Consider the following 6,000-nt stretch of genomic DNA (forward strand, 5'->3'; position numbering starts at 1 on the left):
ATCTATCTATCTATCTATCTATCTATCTATCTATCTATCTATATATCTATCTATCTATCTATCTATCTATCTATCAATTACGCCAACGTATGGACTCAAGTTTTCTAGCAGCTTCACCAACTCGGTATGTGCTCGTCGTCATAATACACTCGAGGTCGTTTCATCGTCGTCAATCGTGTTTAAGATATAACTGTCGGAATGCCGTCGTCGTCACGCCTACTGCACCGAGTCAGGGGTCCAACTCGGGCCGCTGGCTCAGTGTAGAGCCACTAGGTTTGTTCTCGTGGTCGTGATGCTGTCGTAGCCGTTGAATCGTCTTTAATTCATCTCTGTCTTCCAACACTAGTCATTTCGTCGTCGTCACACAGTCGTTGTCATACAACTGTCGTCATGCCGTCACGACCACGCTGTTGTTTTACTATTTTCACGTATCCAGTATTGCGATCCTAATGTCGTCATATCATCGTCGTCATACCGTCTTCGTCCTTATAACATCATCCTTCTCTGTTATTCTGCCTTAATTATACTGTTATTCAATCATGACTACGTCGCCATTGTCATGCCATTATAATGATTACACTGTTGTCAAACAGTCACTATCATGCATCCGACAAGCCGTGGCTGCTGAGGGGCCATAGTGTTAGGCTGCTGAGCACGAGGTCGTGGGATTGAATGCCAGTACCGGCGGCCGCATTTCGATGGGGGCGAAATGCGAAAACACCCGCGTAATAAATTTAGGTGCGCGTTAAAGAACCCCAGGTGGCCGAAATTTCTGGAATCCTCCACTACAGCGTGCGCCTTAATCAGTGATTTTGGCACTTAAAACCTCATAATTTAATTTCATCATGCATACGCTGTCATGTCGTTGTCACACGGTCGTGGTCATGCCACTATAGCCACTCCAACTTTATCATCTGGCTATCGTGATGCCATCAGCTTCACGCCATCATCGTCATACAGGCTTCTTGTTACAGTCGTGATCATGTCATTTTCGTCATGAACTCGTCGTGATTGTCATGACATTGCCGTGATTGTTTCTTCGTCATACAGTCATCGCTATGAATTCTTTGTAATACCGTCGTAGCGATGGCGTTGCTGTTCTGTCGCCGTGATTTTAACTCCGACATTCGAATCCCGTCATGTCGTCATCGTCACGGCATCTTGCCATAATCAAATATGTGCAACCAACGTTTGCTGCTCTATTCAAGGTGAACTGCCCACGAAGTTGGAAGCTACAGGAAATCAAAGCGAGGACAGGAAACATTGAAAGTGAGAGCAAGAGGAAGGTTGGAGGGAGAGAGAGACAGGAGAAGGCAAATACTGATTTCCCCCGGGTGGGTCAGTCCGCGGATTCCGTCTATGTGAAGCAGAGGCCAAAGAGGTGTGTTACCAAGCCACGGTGCCTTGAAGGTCTGAACACGCGGAATCGAGTCAACCGCCAGGTTCCCCCTTTCCCCAGGCACGGCGAAGCCACGCACGGCTAGGCGCGAGAGAGTCCAACCCTCGTGTGTTCGAGTACGTGGCGTCGCAGCACACCAAACACCTCCTGACGCAGACGCCCCTGCGGAGAAGATTCCACAAGTGTCTAAGTATTTGAAAGCCCCGGTTGGCACCATGATTATGCACTGTTCTACGCTTTCATAAGCACACTTAACGTTAAGTGGTCCCCGCCAACCATCGACAGCAGGCTGACGCCTCTACCTCCCTGATCCATTCCGGCCGAACAGTTCTACACCTGCTACACTAATAATACACTTGATACACTAATACACTTGCTCTTGCTGTTACAATGTTTGATGGAACTTAGTGCTGCGTTCTAGGAATTTATGCGAAGGTAGGCAGTTGTACTTTCATTGTCAGCAGTCGCTCGCCACATCAGGTGCATTTGATGCTCTGCACACATTAGAGGGCCAGCTTCCACTTAATTCTGTGAATAATTTCTTGTATTGTTGTGAAGAAGTGTCTTTCCAATGTGTCTTCCATAGTGTGTCTAATAAGCCGTACTTGTGCGAGTTTCCTAATAGGCTCGAAAAAAAATTAGTACTCACTTGGCCATGCACAGGCCGCGTTCACTGGAAGGCAATACATGTTCTTTCTGTAAATATGTCTTTAAAGGGAACACTATACTGAAACATGAAATCAGTTTAGCCTCGAAAAGAATTCTTCGAAACCTCTGCTGCAATTTTTTGATAATACGCTACATAAGAGGAAGGGAAGTTCAAATGTCTGTTTTTGTTTAGTCTCGTGCGGAATTCACAACTCTTGTACATCAGGGTGACGTCATGGATTGAAAACTTTTCTCGTACATAGACCGCGTTGGCTCTGTAAAAGTTTGCAAAACATTCCATCGTCAGTCTTTGGCACGTTTAAAACATATGTAGTTAGTTAAATCAATCAATCAATCAATCAATTAATCAATCAATCAATCAACCAATCAATCTTTATTTCGGACATAAATACAGCGTAGTAGGCATGCCCACGAGGCGTGGCAAAAGGAAACCCGTATGTTTCCTGACAGGGCCTTCGCCTCTGGAGTGCACATCAGACGGCATTTGCACTAAATGAAACCCACTGCAATCATATAATACCAAATCAGTATAACAAAACATATAATACATAGGGAACACAAGCAAATGTAGACTTGACATAAGTTGTAATGAACTGAATAAGACACAAATAGTAACAAGTCATACAAAGTAGTGCAATACGATTGCGTGTTGCACTACTTTTGTGTACTGTGTATACGATTGTGTATTCTAATACCTATTACACACAGGTCAAGCCCCAAATAAAATCAGACAGGATCGGGTATTTCTAACATTAGTAGTTTATTTTCCTTTTGTAATACCAAATAGTTTTACTGTTGAGAGCGTTATCAATTATAGAAGGATGTCTGTTACAAAGGGATATTATTTGAGTATGTATTGTTTGGGTACTGTAGTTGGTCCGGGGTCTATGTCCAACTAAAATATGCGTACGTAAATTATATACTACGTATATTATATACTAAATTATATACTAAATTACTCACCAGCTTTAAATATTTTTCAAAGAAAAGTGTGTAGTTATTCTTGATTTGACAATAAACAAAAATTCCTAGGAAGAAACTGTACAGCTCGGCGTAAGGTACCATTTTTAGAATCTGGAATATACAGCTGTCTGGTACAGATGCGAAGAGCCGGTCCGAGTTAGTCTTGTTGCCTAATCCCCAAACTAAATGACAGTACCCAGGGTGTGAATGAATTAGTGAAAAATACAATTGTTTCTTCAAACGCATCGGTATAAGATTTTTCAGCTGGTACATGAAGCCTATGGACCTAGATACCTTCAAACGTACATGGTCGACATGGCCTGAACTCTGATTTGAAGCAAACCCCAAGGAATCGACAGCCATTCGTTAACATGATTTCCGAATTGTTCATGCTTAATTTGAGATTATGGTGTATAGGTTTATTTTTCAGAGCGAAAATCACGAATTTTGTTGTGTTTACATTGAGTGCTATTTCGTTATTATTCAGCCACACATATAACTCGCTAAGCCAAGCATTAGCTTGTGATTACAGCAAAGCAAGGTCAGGTAAGGAAAAGAAAACATTTGTATCGTCTGCGTAAATAACGATATCTGGGGTTAAAGGTACATTTACAATATCATTTATGTAGACAATAAAGAGCAAAGGACCAAGAATTGATCCCTGAGGAACACCATATTTTATTTTGCCGGTCTCAGACCGAGTTTCGTGAAGTTTTATGTACCGTTTTCTTCCACGCAAGTAATATTCTACAAATTTGCCAGACAGTCCCCGAATGACGTATATTTCTAATTTCTTTAGTAGTATGTCATGTTTAATGGAATCAATAGCTTTTCGAAAATCAATAAAAATACCAAGAGTATACAGCTTCTTTTCAAAGTTTGAAAGTATGTTATCCCTAATATCTAATAGAGCTGTTTCAGTTTATTCTCCCGTTTGATATCCGTACTGCTGCTTAGAAATTATGTTTTTATTCTTTAAAAAGCAGTCGATTGTTTTGTAAATTACTCACTCAACAGTTTTAGAAAAAAGTGGCAATACAGAAATTGGTCTATAATTGCTAAAATCGTTTTTGTTAACACCTTTAAAAATCACTGTAACACGTGCATGTGACGAATATGCCAGTAAGAAGCGTTTTGTTACATATATAGGTAAGTGGACTGACAATAAAAGCAATAGCGGCTTTTATCGGAATGGTACTAATGCCGTCATCTCCAGGCGAACAATCGTTTTTTAACGCTTTTATTAGATCTGTAATTTCTTCTTCAGATGTAAGCGTTAGAAACAACGAATCACTGTAAGTCGGAAAAATATACGAGTGGATAGACTTCAATGACTGTACAGATTCAGGGTTATTGATAGCGCCGGCATCCAAGAAGTGCTTGTTAAACTGGTTGGCAAGCAATTGGACAGAGCAAACAGTTCGATTTATGATGAACCCAGAAGGCAAAGAGTCTTTTCTTCCGGCTACACGTTTATTAAATACTTGCCAAAGCAATTTGGGGTTGTGGATTACTAATGAAAACTTGTTTTCGTAATAATGAAACCGTGCTTTCTTGAGGTCAATATTGAGCCTGTTGCGAATTTTTTTCAGTTCGGCGAGATTATCAAGATTTTTTAGTTTTTATGAACCGAGAGAATAATCGATTGTGTTTATTAATACGCATATACACATCTTTGGTAATGCATGCGTTTTTCGCTTTTCTGTGCTTTTTGACAAAAACAATAACTATGGAGGATTTTTCTTGCTGATAAAGAATTAACTAGGCCCTATTATATACCGTCAAAATACCTGTCGTCAGTGTGTTGGCGGCAAAACTTCCGGACAGCATTGCGACCTATCTTGTTTGTGTACCTTTTCTGGCTTACTAAGCGTTATCTCGCCTAAGACTGGTGTTGTTGGTATTGGCAGAAGGGTAATTTGCTGATACAGAAGAAATCATATTGTTCGTTAGTTTCCCTTTAAGCCTAATGATTGGCCGGTAAGTCAAAGCTACTTCACTTAGTGATAAAGTTAGTGTGAAGTACAGAGGAAGTGGTCGGAATGGGCCATGCAGCCACCATGTTCACTGGCGAGACATATGTATTCTGTAAACATGCTTTTTAGCATAGGAAGTGACTGGTGAATAAAAGCTACGGCACTTTATTCTTACTATCAGTGTGAAATAAAAGAAGGCGGTGGGCACGGCCACGCCGCGGCCAAGGTCACTGGCACGTCGTGTATTTGGCAAATATTCCTTTAAGCACAGAGAGCGACTGGTAAATCAAAGTTAAGCTGCTCCGCGAGAGCTTGGCAGAAATTAAGCGAGAGTTGGCCTCCCTCAAAGCTAGTCGCTGTACCGAAACGAACAAAACAGCACATACTAAAGCAGCAGGCACGCCTCTTGAGGTTATAACAACGCCGAATTCTGTGGAGGTCACACTCCAACAAGTTCTGCATCAATTACAAAGTATGCAAAATTTTCAGCAGCAGATGTACGCAGAATTTCAAAGCCTAAAAACTTACGTCGATGCATCTGTGGCCAGTGCAAAGAGCGCGGCTCGTAAGCGAGCCAGCATTAGCCCCAGCGCTCAATCTAACCGCCGTCCGCGACCCATATCGACCTCGGACAGCGAAAGCACTATTCATGGCGATTAGAACGCGAGTACATCACGAATATCTCGAAATTTGGCAATGGAACTGCCGCACCTTCCACAAACGGGCGGCAGCTCTACAACAATACATTAACACGGTGCCAGTCAAACCTGATGTTATTTGTTTGCAAGAGATCGGTAACAAGCCGGTCAGATTGACTGGCTACTACACGATATCCCACCCAGACTACCCTAAGGTCGCGACGATGGTGCTCAAGGACATAGCAATCAGTATAGATTATCTGGCGACTAGCAGCATCAACCATCAAATTGTAACAATACTACCGCAGAAGCGTAGCAAGGCAAAAACCATAATCACGAACGTGTATAGCCCACC

The sequence above is a fragment of the Dermacentor andersoni genome, chromosome 2 (genome assembly GCF_023375885.2).
Source record: "Dermacentor andersoni chromosome 2, qqDerAnde1_hic_scaffold, whole genome shotgun sequence".
Lineage (NCBI taxonomy): Eukaryota > Metazoa > Arthropoda > Arachnida > Ixodida > Ixodidae > Dermacentor > Dermacentor andersoni.